Raw genomic sequence first — 26,164 nt, forward strand, 5'->3', positions numbered from 1 at the left:
GTATTACAATAGCCAAGATATGGAAGGAACCAAAAAGTCCACCAACAGATGGGTGGACACAGAAGAACTCCTCCATGTACAGATGGAATATTCGCTAGTGAAAAAAATGAAACAATGCCATTTGCAGCACCATAGATGAGTCTAGACGTAATCACGCCACCTGTAGTCAGTGAGAAAGCAAAAGACACATATCCTATCATATCACTTTTTGGAGTTACTTAAAAATTGATACCAATGAAGATATTTCCACAGAGAAAGGCAATCACAGATTCATTAAAAAAACTTATGGTTCACCAAATAGAAAGGGATGAGGATTGGTTACATTACCATATTGGGGTTAACAAAGATATACAAACCATGTGAAATATATAACCACCAAAGACGTACGGAAGACCAAGAGAGAGACTGCTCAACATTGTGCCATCACCTACATGGGAAAAGGATGCGAGGAAGAATAGATACACGTATATGTGTGAAAGAACCACATCTTGCACACCTAGAGCAAACAAACCATTGTAAACAAATTTGCTGGGATAAAAAATAAAAAGTAAATTACAAATATGAACAAGAAGTAATGAGACATAAACGTAAAGGGCTTTTTCCTGGCATATTCCATTCTAATATACAACCTAGAACACCACTTCCATTAAGGCTCTGTTTCCCTAGTAAACGAAATTTGTAAAGGAGAAATGCTGCCACCTTGTGGCCGTTTCCTGCAAGAGCAGCTTTAAACTCACAGCTAATGGTCACTTAACATTCACAAGGACTCAGGGCTCTAAAGGACACTTGCCCTAAAAATTGGTGCTGAAGTAGGGAATGGACAAACAAATTCAAAACAGGCAAATGTTTCAAGAAGAGATTATGAAGAGTTAAGTTTTACTCACACTCTTTTTAAAAAAAAGGAAAATGGATAAAAGCTCAACCTCAGGGAGTGTTAGACGCATGCAATCTAATCTACAAAAAGTTTCAACTTACACCAGTCGACTGACCATCAGCAAAAAGTCTACAAACAATAAATGCTGAAGGGGTTTTACAGAACTGTGTACCCTCTACCTGCTGGTGAGACGTAAAGGGGTAACAGCCAATAATTAGAACAGAAAGGAGCTGTGTTGAAAAGTAAAAATGGAGGTACCATTCAATCCAGCCGGCGCACCATTGGACGTCTCACCGGAGAAGAAAAGAATCGAGAAGACACAGGCCGCAAAAGCTGCAGTGCAGCCTTATTCACAATAGCCAAGACAGTGAAGCAATCAAAATGTCCAACAACAGGTGAATGGATAAAGAAGAAGTGGTCCATGTACACAATGGAATATTAGCCATGGAAGACAACGAAGCATTGCTCTCTGAGGCACCACAATTGAGTCTGGAAATAATCACGAAACGTGAGGTAAGTCGGAAAGCAAAAGACCTATATTCTATGATATCACTTATAGGCGTTATCTAATAACTGACACAAATGAACATATTTCCTCAGAGAAAGACACTCACAGACTTAGAAAACAAACTATGCTCATCTAAAAGGAAAGGAGGGGGGAATGGATAAATTAAGATTAGTGTTACTATATGTATACAAACACATATTTTATACATATCTCAAAAAGACCGACCATATAGCAAGGGAGGTCTGCGGAACCCTCTGTAACATTTTACATGGAAAGAGGATCTGTACTTGAATAGACATATATAATGTACAAATGAACCAGATTGTGTACACCTAGGACAAACAATATTCTAAGCTTTACCCCAATTAAAAAGTTTTTAAAACCAAGAAGAAGTAATGAGACATAAACTAATGGGGGTTTCTCCATGCATATTCCAGTGTAATTTACAACCTAGGAACACGACTTCCAGAAAGGCTCTGCTGCCCTAGTACCCAGATTTGGGAATGGAGAAATGCTGCCTGCTTGAGGCCACTTCCCACAACATCACCTTTAAACCCATTGCTAAAGGTCACTAAATATTCACCAAACTTGCAGTTCGGGAAATGACACCTGCTCTCTAAAAAACTTCTGGGGTGGAAAATTGACCAAAAAATTAAACAGAGGGCAACCTTCCAAGAAGACAATTTCAAGAGTTATATTGTACTACCAATTGTTTCCTTTTTTTAACAGAAAAGAAAACGGCGGAGAAATATGATGAGTTTTACGAATTTTTAGAGACATGCAAACCGAAATTATAAAAACCTAGCAGCTCACAGCAGCCAGAAGGGCCATTAGCATAAATGCTGCAAACAATAAATGCTGAAGCGATTGTGGAGAAATGTGTACCCTCGATTCTAAAGGGGACGTGGTAAGTGCCACTAATGAAAACAAAAAGAAGGTGCTTTGAAAAGGGAAAAACGGTGCTACCAGTCAGTCAATCACACCCAGTGCTGGGCCTATCACCTGAGAAAATGAGAATCAAAAAGTCACAGGCTGGCAATCCTGCACTCCAACAATATTTACCATAGCCAACACTTGGAAGCATTGAAAATGTCCATCAACTGAGGAATGCACAAAGTAGAAGTGGTCCACGTACACAGTGGAAAATTACTCCAATAAAAAATAAAAATTACATTTAAAAATCCAAAAAAAGTAAGGAGACATCAGCTTGTGTGGGTTTGTCCAGGCACAGTCCACTCTAATTTATAACTGAGAAACACCACAGACCGCAAGGGCTTTTCCCTAGTTACCAGGGTGGGGAATATACAAAGGCTGCCGCCCTATGGCAGTTACCTGCAAAACCAGCTTTAAAGCCTGTGCTAATGGTCATTTCATAGGAAGAAGTAATGCAGGACTGTAAATGAAACCTGCCCTCAAAATGTCTTGAGGGAGGTCATGGCCAAAACATTTCAAAATGTGACACATACTTTAAGAGAACACTTTGAAGAACTAAGGGGTAATCACAGCTTGCAAAATAAAAAGGACTTGCCTTCAAGCTCAATTTCAAAGGATTATGAGGCACGTGCGAATTCAACCACAAAGAGGTATCAGATCACACTTGTCAGAATAACCATCAGCAAGAAAACTACAAACAATAAATGCTGAAGGTGTTGTAGAGAAATGCATACCCTCAACTTCAAGGGGGACGTAACTTGGAAAGGGCCACGAAATACAACAGAATGGAGGTGCATTAAAAAGGTCAACATTGAGCTACCACATGATCCAGCAGGCCCACTCCTCGACCTATAATCTAAGAAGAGAGAATTGGAAAGACACAGGCAGGCAAATCTGCATTGCACAGTATTACAATAGCCAAGATATGGAAGGAACCAAAAAGTCCACCAACAGATGGGTGGACACAGAAGAACTCCTCCATGTACAGATGGAATATTCGCTAGTGAAAAAAATGAAACACTGCCATTTGCAGCATCATAGATGAGTCTAGACGTAATCACGCCACCTGTAGTCAGTGAGAAAGCAAAAGACACATATCCTATCATATCACTTTTTGGAGTTACTTAAAAATTGATACCAATGAAGATATTTCCACAGAGAAAGGCAATCACAGATTCATTAAAAAAACTTATGGTTCACCAAATAGAAAGGGCTGAGGATTGGTTACATTACCATATTGGGGTTAACAAAGATATACAAACCATGTGAAATATATAACCACCAAAGACGTACGGAAGACCAAGAGAGAGACTGCTCAACATTGTGCCATCACCTACATGGGAAAAGGATGCGAGGAAGAATAGATACACGTATATGTGTGAAAGAACCACATCTTGCACACCTAGAGCAAACAAATCATTGTAATCAAATTTGCTGGGATAAAAAATAAAAAGTAAATTACAAATATGAACAAGAAGTAATGAGACATAAACTTAAAGGGCTTTTTCCTGGCATATTCCAGTCTAATATACAACCTAGGACACCACTTCCATTAAGGCTCTGTTTCCCTAGTAAACAAAATTGGTAAAGGAGAAATGCTGCCACCTTGTGGCCGTTTCCTGAAAGAGCAGCTTTAAACTCACAGCTAATGGTCACTTAACATTCACGAGGACTCAGGGCTGTAAAGGACACTTGCCCTAAAAATTGGTGCTGAAGTAGGGAATGGACAAACAAATTCAAAACAGGCAAATGTTTCAAGAAGAGATTATGAAGAGTTAAGTTTTACTCACACTCTTTTTAAATAAAAGGAAAATGGATAAAAGCTCAACCTCAGGGAGTGTTAGACGCATGCAATCTAATCTACAAAAAGTTTCAACTTACACCAGTCGACTGACCATCAGCAAAAAGTCTACAAACAATAAATGCTGAAGGGGTTTTACAGAACTGTGTACCCTCTACCTGCTGGTGAGACGTAAAGGGGTAACAGCCAATAATTAGAACAGAAAGGAGCTGTGTTGAAAAGTAAAAATGGAGGTACCATTCAATCCAGCCGGCGCACCATTGGACGTCTCACCGGAGAAGAAAAGCATCGAGAAGACACAGGCCGCAAAAGCTGCAGTGCAGCCTTATTCACAATAGCCAAGACAGTGAAGCAATCAAAATGTCCAACAAGAGGTGAATGGATAAAGAAGAAGTGGTCCATGTACACAATGGAATATTAGCCATGGAAGACAATGAAGCATTGCTCTCTGAGGCACCACAAATGAGTCTGGAAATAATCACGAAACGTGAGGTAAGTCGGAAAGCAAAAGACCTATATTCTATGATATCACTTATAGGCGTTATCTAATAACTGACACAAATGAACATATTTCCTCAGAGAAAGACACTCACAGACTTAGAAAACAAACTATGCTCACCTAAAAGGAAAGGAGGGGGGAATGGATAAATTAAGATTAGTGTTACTATATGTATACAAACACATATTTTATACATATCTCAAAAAGACCGACCATATAGCAAGGGAGGTCTGCGGAACCCTCTGTAACATTTTACATGGGAAGAGGATCTGTACTTGAATAGACATATATAATGTACAAATGAACCAGATTGTGTACACCTAGGACAAACAATATTCTAAGCTTTACCCCAATTAAAAAGTTTTTAAAACCAAGAAGAAGTAATGAGACATAAACTAATGGGGGTTTCTCCATGCATATTCCAGTGTAATTTACAACCTAGGAACACGACTTCCAGAAAGGCTCTGCTGCCCTAGTACCCAGATTTGGGAATGGAGAAATGCTGCCTGCTTGAGGCCACTTCCCACAACATCACCTTTAAACCCATTGCTAAAGGTCACTAAATATTCACCAAACTTGCAGTTCGGGAAATGACACCTGCTCTCTAAAAAAATTCTGCGGTGGAAAATTGATCAAAAAATTAAACAGAGGGCAACCTTCCAAGAAGACAATTTCAAGAGTTATATTGTACTACCAATTGTTTCCTTTTTTTAACAGAAAAGAAAACGGCGGAGAAATATGATGAGTTTTACGAATTTTCAGAGACATGCAAACCCAAATCATAAAAACCTATCAGCTCACAGCAGCCAGAAGGGCCATTAGCATAAATGCTGCAAACAATAAATGCTGAAGCGATTGTGGAGAAATGTGTACCCTCGATTCTAAAGGGGACGTGGTAAGTGCCACTAATGAAAACAAAAAGAAGGTGCTTTGAAAAGGGAAAAACGGTGCTACCAGTCAGTCAATCACACCCAGTGCTGGGCCTATCACCTGAAAAAATGAGAATCAAAAAGTCACAGGCTGGCAATCCTGCACTCCAACAATATTTACCATAGCCAACACTTGGAAGCATTGAAAATGTCCATCAACTGAGGAATGCACAAAGTAGAAGTGGTCCACGTACACAGTGGAAAATTACTCCAATAAAAAATAAAAATTACATTTAAAAATCCAAAAAAAGTAAGGAGACATCAGCTTGTGTGGGTTTGTCCAGGCACAGTCCACTCTAATTTATAACTGAGAAACACCACAGACCGCAAGGGCTTTTCCCTAGTTACCAGGGTGGGGAATATAGAAAGGCTGCCGCCCTCTAGCAGTTACCTGCAAAAGCAGCTTTAAAGCCTGTGCTAATGGTCATTTCATAGGAACACGTACTGCAGAACTGTAAATGAAACCTGCCCTCAAAATGTCTTGAGGGAGGTAATGGCCAAAACATTTCAAAATGTGACACATACTTTAAGAGAACACTTTGAAGAACTAACGGGTAATCACAGCTTGAAAAATAAAAAGGACATGGCTTCAAGCTCAATTTCAACGGATTATGAGGCACGTGCGAATTCAACCACAAAGAGGTTTCAGATCACACTTGTCAGAATAACCATCAGCAAGAAAACTACAAACAATAAATGCTGAAGGTGTTGTAGAGAAATACATACCCTCAACTTCAAGGGGGACGTAAGTTGGAATGGGCCATGAACTAGAGCAGAATGGAGGTGCCTTAGAAAGGTAAACATTGAGCTAACATATGATCCAGCAGGCCCACTCCTCGACCTATAATCTAAGAAGAGAGAATTGGAAAGACACAGACAGGCAAATCTGCATTGCACAGTATTACAATAGCCAAGATATGGAAGGAACCAAAAAGTCCACCAACAGATGGGTGGACACAGAAGAACTCCTCCATGTACAGATGGAATATTCGCTAGTGAAAAAAATGAAACAATGCCATTTGCAGCACCATAGATGAGTCTAGACGTAATCACGCCACCTGTAGTCAGTGAGAAAGCAAAAGACACATATCCTATCATATCACTTTTTGGAGTTACTTAAAAATTGATACCAATGAAGATATTTCCACAGAGAAAGGCAATCACAGATTCATTAAAAAAACTTATGGTTCACCAAATAGAAAGGGATGAGGATTGGTTACATTACCATATTGGGGTTAACAAAGATATACAAACCATGTGAAATATATAACCACCAAAGACGTACGGAAGACCAGGAGAGAGACTGCTCAACATTGTGCCATCACCTACATGGGAAAAGGATGCGAGGAAGAATAGATACACGTATATGTGTGAAAGAACCACATCTTGCACACCTAGAGCAAACAAACCATTGTAATCAAATTTGCTGGGATAAAAAATAAAAAGTAAATTACAAATATGAACAAGAAGTAATGAGACATAAACTTAAAGGGCTTTTTCCTGGCATATTCCATTCTAATATACAACCTAGAACACCACTTCCATTAAGGCTCTGTTTCCCTAGTAAACGAAATTGGTAAAGGAGAAATGCTGCCACCTTGTGGCCGTTTCCTGCAAGAGCAGCTTTAAACTCACAGCTAATGGTCACTTAACATTCACAAGGACTCAGGGCTGTAAAGGACACTTGCCCTAAAAATTGGTGCTGAAGTAGGGAATGGACAAACAAATTCAAAACAGGCAAATGTTTCAAGAAGAGATTATGAAGAGTTAAGTTTTACTCACACTCTTTAAAAAAAAAAGGAAAATGGATAAAAGCTCAACCTCAGGGAGTGTTAGACGCATGCAATCTAATCTACAAAAAGTTTCAACTTACACCAGTCGACTGACCATCAGCAAAAAGTCTACAAACAATAAATGCTGAAGGGGTTTTACAGAACTGTGTACCCTCTACCTGCTGGTGAGACGTAAAGGGGTAACAGCCAATAATTAGAACAGAAAGGAGCTGTGTTGAAAAGTAAAAATGGAGGTACCATTCAATCCAGCCGGCGCACCATTGGACGGCTCACCGGAGAAGAAAAGAATCGAGAAGACACAGGCCGCAAAAGCTGCAGTGCAGCCTTATTCACAATAGCCAAGACAGTGAAGCAATCAAAATGTCCAACAACAGGTGAATGGATAAAGAAGAAGTGGTCCATGTACACAATGGAATATTAGCCATGGAAGACAACGAAGCATTGCTCTCTGAGGCACCACAATTGAGTCTGGAAATAATCACGAAACGTGAGGTAAGTCGGAAAGCAAAAGACCTATATTCTATGATATCACTTATAGGCGTTATCTAATAACTGACACAAATGAACATATTTCCTCAGAGAAAGACACTCACAGACTTAGAAAACAAACTATGCTCATCTAAAAGGAAAGGAGGGGGGAATGGATAAATTAAGATTAGTGTTACTATATGTATACAAACACATATTTTATACATATCTCAAAAAGACCGACCATATAGCAAGGGAGGTCTGCGGAACCCTCTGTAACATTTTACATGGGAAGAGGATCTGTACTTGAATAGACATATATAATGTACAAATGAACCAGATTGTGTACACCTAGGACAAACAATATTCTAAGCTTTACCCCAATTAAAAAGTTTTTAAAACCAAGAAGAAGTAATGAGACATAAACTAATGGGGGTTTCTCCATGCATATTCCAGTGTAATTTACAACCTAGGAACACGACTTCCAGAAAGGCTCTGCTGCCCTAGTACCCAGATTTGGGAATGGAGAAATGCTGCCTGCTTGAGGCCACTTCCCACAACATCACCTTTAAACCCATTGCTAAAGGTCACTAAATATTCACCAAACTTGCAGTTCGGGAAATGACACCTGCTCTCTAAAAAACTTCTGGGGTGGAAAATTGACCAAAAAATTAAACAGAGGGCAACCTTCCAAGAAGACAATTTCAAGAGTTATATTGTACTACCAATTGTTTCCTTTTTTTAACAGAAAAGAAAACGGCGGAGAAATATGATGAGTTTTACGAATTTTTAGAGACATGCAAACCGAAATTATAAAAACCTAGCAGCTCACAGCAGCCAGAAGGGCCATTAGCATAAATGCTGCAAACAATAAATGCTGAAGCGATTATGGAGAAATGTGTACCCTCGATTCTAAAGGGGACGTGGTAAGAGTCACTAATGAAAACAAAAAGAAGGTGCTTTGAAAAGGGAAACACGGTGCTACCAGTCAATCAATCACACCCAGTGCTGGGCCTATCACCTGAGAAAATGAGAATCAAAAAGTCACAGGCTGGCAATCCTGCACTCCAACAATATTTACCATAGCCAACACTTGGAAGCATTGAAAATGTCCATCAACTGAGGAATGCACAAAGTAGAAGTGGTCCACGTACACAGTGGAAAATTACTCCAATAAAAAATAAAAATTAAATTTAAAATCCAACGAATGTAAAGAGACATCAGCTTGTGTGGGTTTGTCCAGGCACACTCCACTCTAATTTATAAACGAGAAACACCACAGGCCGCAAGGGCTTTCCCCTAGTTACAAGGGTGGGGAACATAGAAAGGCTGCCACCCTATGGCAGTTACCTGCAAAACCAGCTTTAAAGCCTGTGCTAATGGTCATTTCATAGGAAGAAGTAATGCAGGACTGTAAATGAAACCTGCCCTCAAAATGTCTTGAGGGAGGTCATGGCCAAAACATTTCAAAATGTGACACATACTTTAAGAGAACACTTTGAAGAACTAAGGGGTAATCACAGCTTGAAAAATAAAAAGGACTTGCCTTCAAGCTCAATTTCAATGGATTATGAGGCACGTGCGAATTCAACCACAAAGAGGTATCAGATCACACTTGTCAGAATAACCATCAGCAAGAAAACTACAAACAATAAATGCTGAAGGTGTTGTAGAGAAATGCATACCCTCAACTTCAAGGGGGACGTAACTTGGAAAGGGCCACGAAATAGAACAGAATGGAGGTGCATTAAAAAGGTCAACATTGAGCTACCATATGATCCAGCAGGCCCACTCCTCGACCTATAATCTAAGAAGAGAGAATTGGAAAGACACAGGCAGGCAAATCTGCATTGCACAGTATTACAATAGCCAAGATATGGAGGTAACCAAAAAGTCCACCAACAGATGGGTGGACACAGAAGAACTCCTCCATGTACAGATGGAATATTCGCTAGTGAAAAAAATGAAACAATGCCATTTGCAGCACCATAGATGAGTCTAGACGTAATCACGCCACCTGTAGTCAGTGAGAAAGCAAAAGACACATATCCTATCATATCACTTTTTGGAGTTACTTAAAAATTGATACCAATGAAGATATTTCCACAGAGAAAGGCAATCACAGATTCATTAAAAAAACTTATGGTTCACCAAATAGAAAGGGATGAGGATTGGTTACATTACCATATTGGGGTTAACAAAGATATACAAACCATGTGAAATATATAACCACCAAAGACGTACGGAAGACCAGGAGAGAGACTGCTCAACATTGTGCCATCACCTACATGGGAAAAGGATGCGAGGAAGAATAGATACACGTATATGTGTGAAAGAACCACATCCTGCACACCTAGAGCAAACAAACCATTGTAATCAAATTTGCTGGGATAAAAAATAAAAAGTAAATTACAAATATGAACAAGAAGTAATGAGACATAAAATTAAAGGGCTTTTTCCTGGCATATTCCATTCTAATATACAACCTAGAACACCACTTCCATTAAGGCTCTGCTTCCCTAGTAAACAAAATTGGTAAAGGAGAAATGCTGCCACCTTGTGGCCGTTTCCTGCAAGAGCAGCTTTAAACTCTCAGCTAATGGTCACTTAACATTCACGAGGACTCAGGGCTGTAAAGGACACTTGCCGTAAAAATTGGTGCTGAAGTAGGGAATGGACAAACAAATTCAAAACAGGCAAATGTTTCAAGAAGAGATTATGAAGAGTTAAGTTTTACTCACACTCTTTTTAAAAAAAAGGAAAATGGATAAAAGCTCAACCTCAGGGAGTGTTAGACGCATGCAATCTAATCTACAAAAAGTTTCAACTTACAACAGTCGACTGACCATCAGCAAAAAGTCTACAAACAATAAATGCTGAAGGGGTTTTACAGAACTGTGTACCCTCTACCTGCTGGTGAGACGTAAAGGGGTAACAGCCAATAATTAGAACAGAAAGGAGCTGTGTTGAAAAGTAAAAATGGAGGTACCATTCAATCCAGCCGGCGCACCATTGGACGTCTCACCGGAGAAGAAAAGAATCGAGAAGACACAGGCCGCAAAAGCTGCAGTGCAGCCTTATTCACAATAGCCAAGACAGTGAAGCAATCAAAATGTCCAACAACAGGTGAATGGATAAAGAACAAGTGGTCCATGTACACAATGGAATATTAGCCATGGAAGACAATGAAGCATTGCTCTCTGAGGCACCACAAATGAGTCTGGAAATAATCACGAAACATGAGATAAGTCAGAAAGCAAAAGACCTATATTCTATGATATAACTTATAGGCGTTATCTAATAACTGACACAAATGAACATATTTCCTCAGAGAAAGACACTCACAGACTTAGAAAACAAACTATGCTCATCTAAAAGGAAAGGAGGGGGGAATGGATAAATTAAGATTAGTGTTACTATATGTATACAAACACATATTTTATACATATCTCAAAAAGACCGACCATATAGCAAGGGAGGTCTGCGGAACCCTCTGTAACAGTTTACATGGGAAGAGGATCTGTACTTGAATAGACATATATAATGTACAAATGAACCAGATTGTGTACACCTAGGACAAACAATATTCTAAGCTTTACCCCAATTAAAAAGTTTTTAAAACCAAGAAGAAGTAATGAGACATAAACTAATGGGGGTTTCTCCATGCATATTCCAGTGTAATTTACAACCTAGGAACACGACTTCCAGAAAGGCTCTGCTGCCCTAGTACCCAGATTTGGGAATGGAGAAATGCTGCCTGCTTGAGGCCACTTCCCACAACATCACCTTTAAACCCATTGCTAAAGGTCACTAAATATTCACCAAACTTGCAGTTCGGGAAATGACACCTGCTCTCTAAAAAAATTCTGGGGTGGAAAATTGACCAAAAAATTAAACAGAGGGCAACCTTCCAAGAAGACAATTTGAAGAGTTGTATTGTACTACCAATTGTTTCCTTTTTTTAACAGAAAAGAAAATGACGGAGAAATATGATGAGTTTTACGAATTTTTAGAGACATGCAAACCGAAATTATAAAAACCTAGCAGCTCACAGCAGCCAGAAGGGCCATTAGCATAAATGCTGCAAACAATAAATGCTGAAGCGATTATGGAGAAATGTGTACCCTCGATTCTAAAGGGGACGTGGTAAGAGCCACTAATGAAAACAAAAAGAAGGTGCTTTGAAAACGGAAAAACGGTGCTACCAGTCAATCAATCACACCCAGTGCTGGGCCTATCACCTGAGAAAATGAGAATCAAAAAGTCACAGGCTGGCAATCCTGCACTCCAACAATATTTACCATAGCCAACACTTGGAAGCATTGAAAATGTCCATCAACTGAGGAATGCACAAAGTAGAAGTGGTCCACGTACACAGTGGAAAATTACTCCAATAAAAAATAAAAATTAAATTTAAAAATCCAACAAATGTAAAGAGACATCAGCTTGTGTGGGTTTGTCCAGGCACACTCCACTCTAATTTATAACCAAGAAACACCACAGGCCGCAAGGGCTTTCCCCTAGTTACAAGGGTGGGGAACATAGAAAGGCTGCCACCCTATGGCAGTTACCTGCAAAACCAGCTTTAAAGCCTGTGCTAATGGTCATTTCATAGGAAGAAGTAATGCAGGACTGTAAATGAAACCTGCCCTCAAAATGTCTTGAGGGAGGTCATGGCCAAAACATTTCAAAATGTGACACATACTTTAAGAGAACACTTTGAAGAACTAAGGGGTAATCACAGCTTGAAAAATAAAAAGGACTTGCCTTCAAGCTCAATTTCAATGGATTATGAGGCACGTGCGAATTCAACCACAAAGAGGTATCAGATCACACTTGTCAGAATAACCATCAGCAAGAAAACTACAAACAATAAATGCTGAAGGTGTTGTAGAGAAATGCATACCCTCAACTTCAAGGGGGACGTAACTTGGAAAGGGCCACGAAATAGAACAGAATGGAGGTGCATTAAAAAGGTCAACATTGAGCTACCATATGATCCAGCAGGCCCACTCCTCGACCTATAATCTAAGAAGAGAGAATTGGAAAGACACAGGCAGGCAAATCTGCATTGCACAGTATTACAATAGCCAAGATATGGAAGGAACCAAAAAGTCCACCAACAGATGGGTGGACACAGAAGAACTCCTCCATGTACAGATGGAATATTCGCTAGTGAAAAAAATGAAACAATGCCATTTGCAGCACCATAGATGAGTCTAGACGTAATCACGCCACCTGTAGTCAGTGAGAAAGCAAAAGACACATATCCTATCATATCACTTTTTGGAGTTACTTAAAAATTGATACCAATGAAGATATTTCCACAGAGAAAGGCAATCACAGATTCATTAAAAAAACTTATGGTTCACCAAATAGAAAGGGATGAGGATTGGTTACATTACCATATTGGGGTTAACAAAGATATACAAACCATGTGAAATATATAACCACCAAAGACGTACGGAAGACCAAGAGAGAGACTGCTCAACATTGTGCCATCACCTACATGGGAAAAGGATGCGAGGAAGAATAGATACACGTATATGTGTGAAAGAACCACATCTTGCACACCTAGAGCAAACAAACCATTGTAAACAAATTTGCTGGGATAAAAAATAAAAAGTAAATTACAAATATGAACAAGAAGTAATGAGACATAAACGTAAAGGGCTTTTTCCTGGCATATTCCATTCTAATATACAACCTAGAACACCACTTCCATTAAGGCTCGGTTTCCCTAGTAAACGAAATTTGTAAAGGAGAAATGCTGCCACCTTGTGGCCGTTTCCTGCAAGAGCAGCTTTAAACTCACAGCTAATGGTCACTTAACATTCACAAGGACTCAGGGCTCTAAAGGACACTTGCCCTAAAAATTGGTGCTGAAGTAGGGAATGGACAAACAAATTCAAAACAGGCAAATGTTTCAAGAAGAGATTATGAAGAGTTAAGTTTTACTCACACTCTTTTTAAAAAAAAGGAAAATGGATAAAAGCTCAACCTCAGGGAGTGTTAGACGCATGCAATCTAATCTACAAAAAGTTTCAACTTACACCAGTCGACTGACCATCAGCAAAAAGTCTACAAACAATAAATGCTGAAGGGGTTTTACAGAACTGTGTACCCTCTACCTGCTGGTGAGACGTAAAGGGGTAACAGCCAATAATTAGAACAGAAAGGAGCTGTGTTGAAAAGTAAAAATGGAGGTACCATTCAATCCAGCCGGCGCACCATTAGACGTCTCACCGGAGAAGAAAAGAATCGAGAAGACACAGGCCGAAAAAGCTGCAGTGCAGCCTTATTCACAATAGCCAAGACAGTGAAGCAATCAAAATGTCCAACAACAGGTGAATGGATAAAGAAGAAGTGGTCCATGTACACAATGGAATATTAGCCATGGAAGACAACGAAGCATTGCTCTCTGAGGCACCACAATTGAGTCTGGAAATAATCACGAAACGTGAGGTAAGTCGGAAAGCAAAAGACCTATATTCTATGATATCACTTATAGGCGTTATCTAATAACTGACACAAATGAACATATTTCCTCAGAGAAAGACACTCACAGACTTAGAAAACAAACTATGCTCATCTAAAAGGAAAGGAGGGGGGAATGGATAAATTAAGATTAGTGTTACTATATGTATACAAACACATATTTTATACATATCTCAAAAAGACCGACCATATAGCAAGGGAGGTCTGCGGAACCCTCTGTAACATTTTACATGGAAAGAGGATCTGTACTTGAATAGACATATATAATGTACAAATGAACCAGATTGTGTACACCTAGGACAAACAATATTCTAAGCTTTACCCCAATTAAAAAGTTTTTAAAACCAAGAAGAAGTAATGAGACATAAACTAATGGGGGTTTCTCCATGCATATTCCAGTGTAATTTACAACCTAGGAACACGACTTCCAGAAAGGCTCTGCTGCCCTAGTACCCAGATTTGGGAATGGAGAAATGCTGCCTGCTTGAGGCCACTTCCCACAACATCACCTTTAAACCCATTGCTAAAGGTCACTAAATATTCACCAAACTTGCAGTTCGGGAAATGACACCTGCTCTCTAAAAAAATTCTGGGGTGGAAAATTGACCAAAAAATTAAACAGAGGGCAACCTTCCAAGAAGACAATTTCAAGAGTTATATTGTACTACCAATTGTTTCCTTTTTTTAACAGAAAAGAAAACGGCGGAGAAATATGATGAGTTTTACGAATTTTTAGAGACATGCAAACCGAAATTATAAAAACCTAGCAGCTCACAGCAGCCAGAAGGGCCATTAGCATAAATGCTGCAAACAATAAATGCTGAAGCGATTGTGGAGAAATGTGTACCCTCGATTCTAAAGGGGACGTGGTAAGTGCCACTAATGAAAACAAAAAGAAGGTGCTTTGAAAAGGGAAAAACGGTGCTACCAGTCAGTCAATCACACCCAGTGCTGGGCCTATCACCTGAGAAAATGAGAATCAAAAAGTCACAGGCTGGCAATCCTGCACTCCAACAATATTTACCATAGCCAACACTTGGAAGCATTGAAAATGTCCATCAACTGAGGAATGCACAAAGTAGAAGTGGTCCACGTACACAGTGGAAAATTACTCCAATAAAAAATAAAAATTACATTTAAAAATCCAAAAAAAGTAAGGAGACATCAGCTTGTGTGGGTTTGTCCAGGCACAGTCCACTCTAATTTATAACTGAGAAACACCACAGACCGCAAGGGCTTTTCCCTAGTTACCAGGGTGGGGAATATACAAAGGCTGCCGCCCTATGGCAGTTACCTGCAAAACCAGCTTTAAAGCCTGTGCTAATGGTCATTTCATAGGAAGAAGTAATGCAGGACTGTAAATGAAACCTGCCCTCAAAATGTCTTGAGGGAGGTCATGGCCAAAACATTTCAAAATGTGACACATACTTTAAGAGAACACTTTGAAGAACTAAGGGGTAATCACAGCTTGCAAAATAAAAAGGACTTGCCTTCAAGCTCAGTTTCAAAGGATTATGAGGCACGTGCGAATTCAACCACAAAGAGGTATCAGATCACACTTGTCAGAATAACCATCAGCAAGAAAACTACAAACAATAAATGCTGAAGGTGTTGTAGAGAAATGCATACCCTCAACTTCAAGGGGGACGTAACTTGGAAAGGGCCACGAAATAGAACAGAATGGAGGTGCATTAAAAAGGTCAACATTGAGCTACCACATGATCCAGCAGGCCCACTCCTCGACCTATAATCTAAGAAGAGAGAATTGGAAAGACACAGGCAGGCAAATCTGCATTGCACAGTATTACAATAGCCAAGATATGGAAGGAACCAAAAAGTCCACCAACAGATGGGTGGACACAGAAGAACTCCTCCATGTACAGATGGAATATTCGCTAGTGAAAAAAATGAAACACTGCCATTTGCAGCATCATAGATGAGTCTAGACGTAATCACGCCACCTGTAGTCAGTGAGAAAGCAAAAGACACATATCCTATCATATCACTTTTTGGAGTTACTTAAAAATTGATACCAATGAAGATATTTCCACAGAGAAAGGCAATCACAGATTCATTAAAAAAACTTATGGTTCACCAAATAGAAAGGGCTGAGGATTGGTTACATTACCATATTGGGGTTAACAAAGATATACAAACCATGTGAAATATATAACCACCAAAGACGTACGGAAGACCAAGAGAGAGACTGCTCAACATTGTGCCATCACCTACATGGGAAAAGGATGCGAGGAAGAATAGATACACGTATATGTGTGAAAGAACCACATCTTGCACACCTAGAGCAAACAAGTCATTGTAATCAAATTTGCTGGGATAAAAAATAAAAAGTAAATTACAAATATGAACAAGAAGTAATGAGACATAAACTTAAAGGGCTTTTTCCTGGCATATTCCAGTCTAATATACAACCTAGGACACCACTTCCATTAAGGCTCTGTTTCCCTAGTAAACAAAATTGGTAAAGGAGAAATGCTGCCACCTTGTGGCCGTTTCCTGAAAGAGCAGCTTTAAACTCACAGCTAATGGTCACTTAACATTCACGAGGACTCAGGGCTGTAAAGGACACTTGCCCTAAAAATTGGTGCTGAAGTAGGGAATGGACAAACAAATTCAAAACAGGCAAATGTTTCAAGAAGAGATTATGAAGAGTTAAGTTTTACTCACACTCTTTTTAAATAAAAGGAAAATGGATAAAAGCTCAACCTCAGGGAGTGTTAGACGCATGCAATCTAATCTACAAAAAGTTTCAACTTACACCAGTCGACTGACCATCAGCAAAAAGTCTACAAACAATAAATGCTGAAGGGGTTTTACAGAACTGTGTACCCTCTACCTGCTGGTGAGACGTAAAGGGGTAACAGCCAATAATTAGAACAGAAAGGAGCTGTGTTGAAAAGTAAAAATGGAGGTACCATTCAATCCAGCCGGCGCACCATTGGACGTCTCACCGGAGAAGAAAAGCATCGAGAAGACACAGGCCGCAAAAGCTGCAGTGCAGCCTTATTCACAATAGCCAAGACAGTGAAGCAATCAAAATGTCCAACAAGAGGTGAATGGATAAAGAAGAAGTGGTCCATGTACACAATGGAATATTAGCCATGGAAGACAATGAAGCATTGCTCTCTGAGGCACCACAAATGAGTCTGGAAATAATCACGAAACGTGAGGTAAGTCGGAAAGCAAAAGACCTATATTCTATGATATCACTTATAGGCGTTATCTAATAACTGACACAAATGAACATATTTCCTCAGAGAAAGACACTCACAGACTTAGAAAACAAACTATGCTCATCTAAAAGGAAAGGAGGGGGGAATGGATAAATTAAGATTAGTGTTACTATATGTATACAAACACATATTTTATACATATCTCAAAAAGACCGACCATATAGCAAGGGAGGTCTGCGGAACCCTCTGTAACATTTTACATGGAAAGAGGATCTGTACTTGAATAGACATATATAATGTACAAATGAACCAGATTGTGTACACCTAGGACAAACAATATTCTAAGCTTTACCCCAATTAAAAAGTTTTTAAAACCAAGAAGAAGTAATGAGACATAAACTAATGGGGGTTTCTCCATGCATATTCCAGTGTAATTTACAACCTAGGAACACGACTTCCAGAAAGGCTCTGCTGCCCTAGTACCCAGATTTGGGAATGGAGAAATGCTGCCTGCTTGAGGCCACTTCCCACAACATCACCTTTAAACCCATTGCTAAAGGTCACTAAATATTCACCAAACTTGCAGTTCGGGAAATGACACCTGCTCTCTAAAAAAATTCTGCGGTGGAAAATTGATCAAAAAATTAAACAGAGGGCAACCTTCCAAGAAGACAATTTCAAGAGTTATATTGTACTACCAATTGTTTCCTTTTTTTAACAGAAAAGAAAACGGCGGAGAAATATGATGAGTTTTACGAATTTTCAGAGACATGCAAACCCAAATCATAAAAACCTATCAGCTCACAGCAGCCAGAAGGGCCATTAGCATAAATGCTGCAAACAATAAATGCTGAAGCGATTGTGGAGAAATGTGTACCCTCGATTCTAAAGGGGACGTGGTAAGTGCCACTAATGAAAACAAAAAGAAGGTGCTTTGAAAAGGGAAAAACGGTGCTACCAGTCAGTCAATCACACCCAGTGCTGGGCCTATCACCTGAAAAAATGAGAATCAAAAAGTCACAGGCTGGCAATCCTGCACTCCAACAATATTTACCATAGCCAACACTTGGAAGCATTGAAAATGTCCATCAACTGAGGAATGCACAAAGTAGAAGTGGTCCACGTACACAGTGGAAAATTACTCCAATAAAAAATAAAAATTACATTTAAAAATCCAAAAAAAGTAAGGAGACATCAGCTTGTGTGGGTTTGTCCAGGCACAGTCCACTCTAATTTATAACTGAGAAACACCACAGACCGCAAGGGCTTTTCCCTAGATACCAGGGTGGGGAATATAGAAAGGCTGCCGCCCTCTAGCAGTTACCTGCAAAAGCAGCTTTAAAGCCTGTGCTAATGGTCATTTCATAGGAACACGTACTGCAGAACTGTAAATGAAACCTGCCCTCAAAATGTCTTGAGGGAGGTAATGGCCAAAACATTTCAAAATGTGACACATACTTTAAGAGAACACTTTGAAGAACTAACGGGTAATCACAGCTTGAAAAATAAAAAGGACATGGCTTCAAGCTCAATTTCAACGGATTATGAGGCACGTGCGAATTCAACCACAAAGAGGTTTCAGATCACACTTGTCAGAATAACCATCAGCAAGAAAACTACAAACAATAAATGCTGAAGGTGTTGTAGAGAAATACATACCCTCAACTTCAAGGGGGACGTAAGTTGGAATGGGCCATGAACTAGAGCAGAATGGAGGTGCCTTAGAAAGGTAAACATTGAGCTAACATATGATCCAGCAGGCCCACTCCTCGACCTATAATCTAAGAAGAGAGAATTGGAAAGACACAGACAGGCAAATCTGCATTGCACAGTATTACAATAGCCAAGATATGGAAGGAACCAAAAAGTCCACCAACAGATGGGTGGACACAGAAGAACTCCTCCATGTACAGATGGAATATTCGCTAGTGAAAAAAATGAAACAATGCCATTTGCAGCACCATAGATGAGTCTAGACGTAATCACGCCACCTGTAGTCAGTGAGAAAGCAAAAGACACATATCCTATCATATCACTTTTTGGAGTTACTTAAAAATTGATACCAATGAAGATATTTCCACAGAGAAAGGCAATCACAGATTCATTAAAAAAACTTATGGTTCACCAAATAGAAAGGGATGAGGATTGGTTACATTACCATATTGGGGTTAACAAAGATATACAAACCATGTGAAATATATAACCACCAAAGACGTACGGAAGACCAGGAGAGAGACTGCTCAACATTGTGCCATCACCTACATGGGAAAAGGATGCGAGGAAGAATAGATACACGTATATGTGTGAAAGAACCACATCTTGCACACCTAGAGCAAACAAACCATTGTAATCAAATTTGCTGGGATAAAAAATAAAAAGTAAATTACAAATATGAACAAGAAGTAATGAGACATAAACTTAAAGGGCTTTTTCCTGGCATATTCCATTCTAATATACAACCTAGAACACCACTTCCATTAAGGCTCTGTTTCCCTAGTAAACGAAATTGGTAAAGGAGAAATGCTGCCACCTTGTGGCCGTTTCCTGCAAGAGCAGCTTTAAACTCACAGCTAATGGTCACTTAACATTCACAAGGACTCAGGGCTGTAAAGGACACTTGCCCTAAAAATTGGTGCTGAAGTAGGGAATGGACAAACAAATTCAAAACAGGCAAATGTTTCAAGAAGAGATTATGAAGAGTTAAGTTTTACTCACACTCTTTAAAAAAAAAAGGAAAATGGATAAAAGCTCAACCTCAGGGAGTGTTAGACGCATGCAATCTAATCTACAAAAAGTTTCAACTTACACCAGTCGACTGACCATCAGCAAAAAGTCTACAAACAATAAATGCTGAAGGGGTTTTACAGAACTGTGTACCCTCTACCTGCTGGTGAGACGTAAAGGGGTAACAGCCAATAATTAGAACAGAAAGGAGCTGTGTTGAAAAGTAAAAATGGAGGTACCATTCAATCCAGCCGGCGCACCATTGGACGGCTCACCGGAGAAGAAAAGAATCGAGAAGACACAGGCCGCAAAAGCTGCAGTGCAGCCTTATTCACAATAGCCAAGACAGTGAAGCAATCAAAATGTCCAACAACAGGTGAATGGATAAAGAAGAAGTGGTCCATGTACACAATGGAATATTAGCCATGGAAGACAACGAAGCATTGCTCTCTGAGGCACCACAATTGAGTCTGGAAATAATCACGAAACGTGAGGTAAGTCGGAAAGCAAAAGACCTATATTCTATGATATCACTTATAGGCGTTATCTAATAACTGACACAAATGAACATATTTCCTCAGAGAAAGACACTCACAGACTTAGAAAACAAACTATGCTCATCTAAAAGGAAAGGAGGGGGGAATGGATAAATTAAGATTAGTGTTACTATATGTATACAAACACATATTTTATACATATCTCAAAAAGACCGACCATATAGCAAGGGAGGTCTGCGGAACCCTCTGTAACATTTTACATGGGAAGAGGATCTGTACTTGAATAGACATATATAATGTACAAATGAACCAGATTGTGTACACCTAGGACAAACAATATTCTAAGCTTTACCCCAATTAAAAAGTTTTTAAAACCAAGAAGAAGTAATGAGACATAAACTAATGGGGGTTTCTCCATGCATATTCCAGTGTAATTTACAACCTAGGAACACGACTTCCAGAAAGGCTCTGCTGCCCTAGTACCCAGATTTGGGAATGGAGAAATGCTGCCTGCTTGAGGCCACTTCCCACAACATCACCTTTAAACCCATTGCTAAAGGTCACTAAATATTCACCAAACTTGCAGTTCGGGAAATGACACCTGCTCTCTAAAAAACTTCTGGGGTGGAAAATTGACCAAAAAATTAAACAGAGGGCAACCTTCCAAGAAGACAATTTCAAGAGTTATATTGTACTACCAATTGTTTCCTTTTTTTAACAGAAAAGAAAACGGCGGAGAAATATGATGAGTTTTACGAATTTTTAGAGACATGCAAACCGAAATTATAAAAACCTAGCAGCTCACAGCAGCCAGAAGGGCCATTAGCATAAATGCTGCAAACAATAAATGCTGAAGCGATTATGGAGAAATGTGTACCCTCGATTCTAAAGGGGACGTGGTAAGAGTCACTAATGAAAACAAAAAGAAGGTGCTTTGAAAAGGGAAACACGGTGCTACCAGTCAATCAATCACACCCAGTGCTGGGCCTATCACCTGAGAAAATGAGAATCAAAAAGTCACAGGCTGGCAATCCTGCACTCCAACAATATTTACCATAGCCAACACTTGGAAGCATTGAAAATGTCCATCAACTGAGGAATGCACAAAGTAGAAGTGGTCCACGTACACAGTGGAAAATTACTCCAATAAAAAATAAAAATTAAATTTAAAATCCAACGAATGTAAAGAGACATCAGCTTGTGTGGGTTTGTCCAGGCACACTCCACTCTAATTTATAAACGAGAAACACCACAGGCCGCAAGGGCTTTCCCCTAGTTACAAGGGTGGGGAACATAGAAAGGCTGCCACCCTATGGCAGTTACCTGCAAAACCAGCTTTAAAGCCTGTGCTAATGGTCATTTCATAGGAAGAAGTAATGCAGGACTGTAAATGAAACCTGCCCTCAAAATGTCTTGAGGGAGGTCATGGCCAAAACATTTCAAAATGTGACACATACTTTAAGAGAACACTTTGAAGAACTAAGGGGTAATCACAGCTTGAAAAATAAAAAGGACTTGCCTTCAAGCTCAATTTCAATGGATTATGAGGCACGTGCGAATTCAACCACAAAGAGGTATCAGATCACACTTGTCAGAATAACCATCAGCAAGAAAACTACAAACAATAAATGCTGAAGGTGTTGTAGAGAAATGCATACCCTCAACTTCAAGGGGGACGTAACTTGGAAAGGGCCACGAAATAGAACAGAATGGAGGTGCATTAAAAAGGTCAACATTGAGCTACCATATGATCCAGCAGGCCCACTCCTCGACCTATAATCTAAGAAGAGAGAATTGGAAAGACACAGGCAGGCAAATCTGCATTGCACAGTATTACAATAGCCAAGATATGGAGGTAACCAAAAAGTCCACCAACAGATGGGTGGACACAGAAGAACTCCTCCATGTACAGATGGAATATTCGCTAGTGAAAAAAATGAAACAATGCCATTTGCAGCACCATAGATGAGTCTAGACGTAATCACGCCACCTGTAGTCAGTGAGAAAGCAAAAGACACATATCCTATCATATCACTTTTTGGAGTTACTTAAAAATTGATACCAATGAAGATATTTCCACAGAGAAAGGCAATCACAGATTCATTAAAAAAACTTATGGTTCACCAAATAGAAAGGGATGAGGATTGGTTACATTACCATATTGGGGTTAACAAAGATATACAAACCATGTGAAATATATAACCACCAAAGACGTACGGAAGACCAGGAGAGAGACTGCTCAACATTGTGCCATCACCTACATGGGAAAAGGATGCGAGGAAGAATAGATACACGTATATGTGTGAAAGAACCACATCCTGCACACCTAGAGCAAACAAACCATTGTAATCAAATTTGCTGGGATAAAAAATAAAAAGTAAATTACAAATATGAACAAGAAGTAATGAGACATAAAATTAAAGGGCTTTTTCCTGGCATATTCCATTCTAATATACAACCTAGAACACCACTTCCATTAAGGCTCTGCTTCCCTAGTAAACAAAATTGGTAAAGGAGAAATGCTGCCACCTTGTGGCCGTTTCCTGCAAGAGCAGCTTTAAACTCTCAGCTAATGGTCACTTAACATTCACGAGGACTCAGGGCTGTAAAGGACACTTGCCGTAAAAATTGGTGCTGAAGTAGGGAATGGACAAACAAATTCAAAACAGGCAAATGTTTCAAGAAGAGATTATGAAGAGTTAAGTTTTACTCACACTCTTTTTAAAAAAAAGGAAAATGGATAAAAGCTCAACCTCAGGGAGTGTTAGACGCATGCAATCTAATCTACAAAAAGTTTCAACTTACAACAGTCGACTGACCATCAGCAAAAAGTCTACAAACAATAAATGCTGAAGGGGTTTTACAGAACTGTGTACCCTCTACCTGCTGGTGAGACGTAAAGGGGTAACAGCCAATAATTAGAACAGAAAGGAGCTGTGTTGAAAAGTAAAAATGGAGGTACCATTCAATCCAGCCGGCGCACCATTGGACGTCTCACCGGAGAAGAAAAGAATCGAGAAGACACAGGCCGCAAAAGCTGCAGTGCAGCCTTATTCACAATAGCCAAGACAGTGAAGCAATCAAAATGTCCAACAACAGGTGAATGGATAAAGAACAAGTGGTCCATGTACACAATGGAATATTAGCCATGGAAGACAATGAAGCATTGCTCTCTGAGGCACCACAAATGAGTCTGGAAATAATCACGAAACATGAGATAAGTCAGAAAGCAAAAGACCTATATTCTATGATATAACTTATAGGCGTTATCTAATAACTGACACAAATGAACATATTTCCTCAGAGAAAGACACTCACAGACTTAGAAAACAAACTATGCTCATCTAAAAGGAAAGGAGGGGGGAATGGATAAATTAAGATTAGTGTTACTATATGTATACAAACACATATTTTATACATATCTCAAAAAGACCGACCATATAGCAAGGGAGGTCTGCGGAACCCTCTGTAACAGTTTACATGGGAAGAGGATCTGTACTTGAATAGACATATATAATGTACAAATGAACCAGATTGTGTACACCTAGGACAAACAATATTCTAAGCTTTACCCCAATTAAAAAGTTTTTAAAACCAAGAAGAAGTAATGAGACATAAACTAATGGGGGTTTCTCCATGCATATTCCAGTGTAATTTACAACCTAGGAACACGACTTCCAGAAAGGCTCTGCTGCCCTAGTACCCAGATTTGGGAATGGAGAAATGCTGCCTGCTTGAGGCCACTTCCCACAACATCACCTTTAAACCCATTGCTAAAGGTCACTAAATATTCACCAAACTTGCAGTTCGGGAAATGACACCTGCTCTCTAAAAAAATTCTGGGGTGGAAAATTGACCAAAAAATTAAACAGAGGGCAACCTTCCAAGAAGACAATTTGAAGAGTTGTATTGTACTACCAATTGTTTCCTTTTTTTAACAGAAAAGAAAATGACGGAGAAATATGATGAGTTTTACGAATTTTTAGAGACATGCAAACCGAAATTATAAAAACCTAGCAGCTCACAGCAGCCAGAAGGGCCATTAGCATAAATGCTGCAAACAATAAATGCTGAAGCGATTATGGAGAAATGTGTACCCTCGATTCTAAAGGGGACGTGGTAAGAGCCACTAATGAAAACAAAAAGAAGGTGCTTTGAAAACGGAAAAACGGTGCTACCAGTCAATCAATCACACCCAGTGCTGGGCCTATCACCTGAGAAAATGAGAATCAAAAAGTCACAGGCTGGCAATCCTGCACTCCAACAATATTTACCATAGCCAACACTTGGAAGCATTGAAAATGTCCATCAACTGAGGAATGCACAAAGTAGAAGTGGTCCACGTACACAGTGGAAAATTACTCCAATAAAAAATAAAAATTAAATTTAAAAATCCAACAAATGTAAAGAGACATCAGCTTGTGTGGGTTTGTCCAGGCACACTCCACTCTAATTTATAACCAAGAAACACCACAGGCCGCAAGGGCTTTCCCCTAGTTACAAGGGTGGGGAACATAGAAAGGCTGCCACCCTATGGCAGTTACCTGCAAAACCAGCTTTAAAGCCTGTGCTAATGGTCATTTCATAGGAAGAAGTAATGCAGGACTGTAAATGAAACCTGCCCTCAAAATGTCTTGAGGGAGGTCATGGCCAAAACATTTCAAAATGTGACACATACTTTAAGAGAACACTTTGAAGAACTAAGGGGTAATCACAGCTTGAAAAATAAAAAGGACTTGCCTTCAAGCTCAATTTCAATGGATTATGAGGCACGTGCGAATTCAACCACAAAGAGGTATCAGATCACACTTGTCAGAATAACCATCAGCAAGAAAACTACAAACAATAAATGCTGAAGGTGTTGTAGAGAAATGCATACCCTCAACTTCAAGGGGGACGTAACTTGGAAAGGGCCACGAAATAGAACAGAATGGAGGTGCATTAAAAAGGTCAACATTGAGCTACCATATGATCCAGCAGGCCCACTCCTCGACCTATAATCTAAGAAGAGAGAATTGGAAAGACACAGGCAGGCAAATCTGCATTGCACAGTATTACAATAGCCAAGATATGGAAGGAACCAAAAAGTCCACCAACAGATGGGTGGACACAGAAGAACTCCTCCATGTACAGATGGAATATTCGCTAGTGAAAAAAATGAAACAATGCCATTTGCAGCACCATAGATGAGTCTAGACGTAATCACGCCACCTGTAGTCAGTGAGAAAGCAAAAGACACATATCCTATCATATCACTTTTTGGAGTTACTTAAAAATTGATACCAATGAAGATATTTCCACAGAGAAAGGCAATCACAGATTCATTAAAAAAACTTATGGTTCACCAAATAGAAAGGGATGAGGATTGGTTACATTACCATATTGGGGTTAACAAAGATATACAAACCATGTGAAATATATAACCACCAAAGACGTACGGAAGACCAAG

Source organism: Balaenoptera borealis, assembly GCF_965194805.1.
Source record: "Balaenoptera borealis genome assembly, chromosome: 10".
Classification (NCBI taxonomy): domain Eukaryota; kingdom Metazoa; phylum Chordata; class Mammalia; order Artiodactyla; family Balaenopteridae; genus Balaenoptera; species Balaenoptera borealis.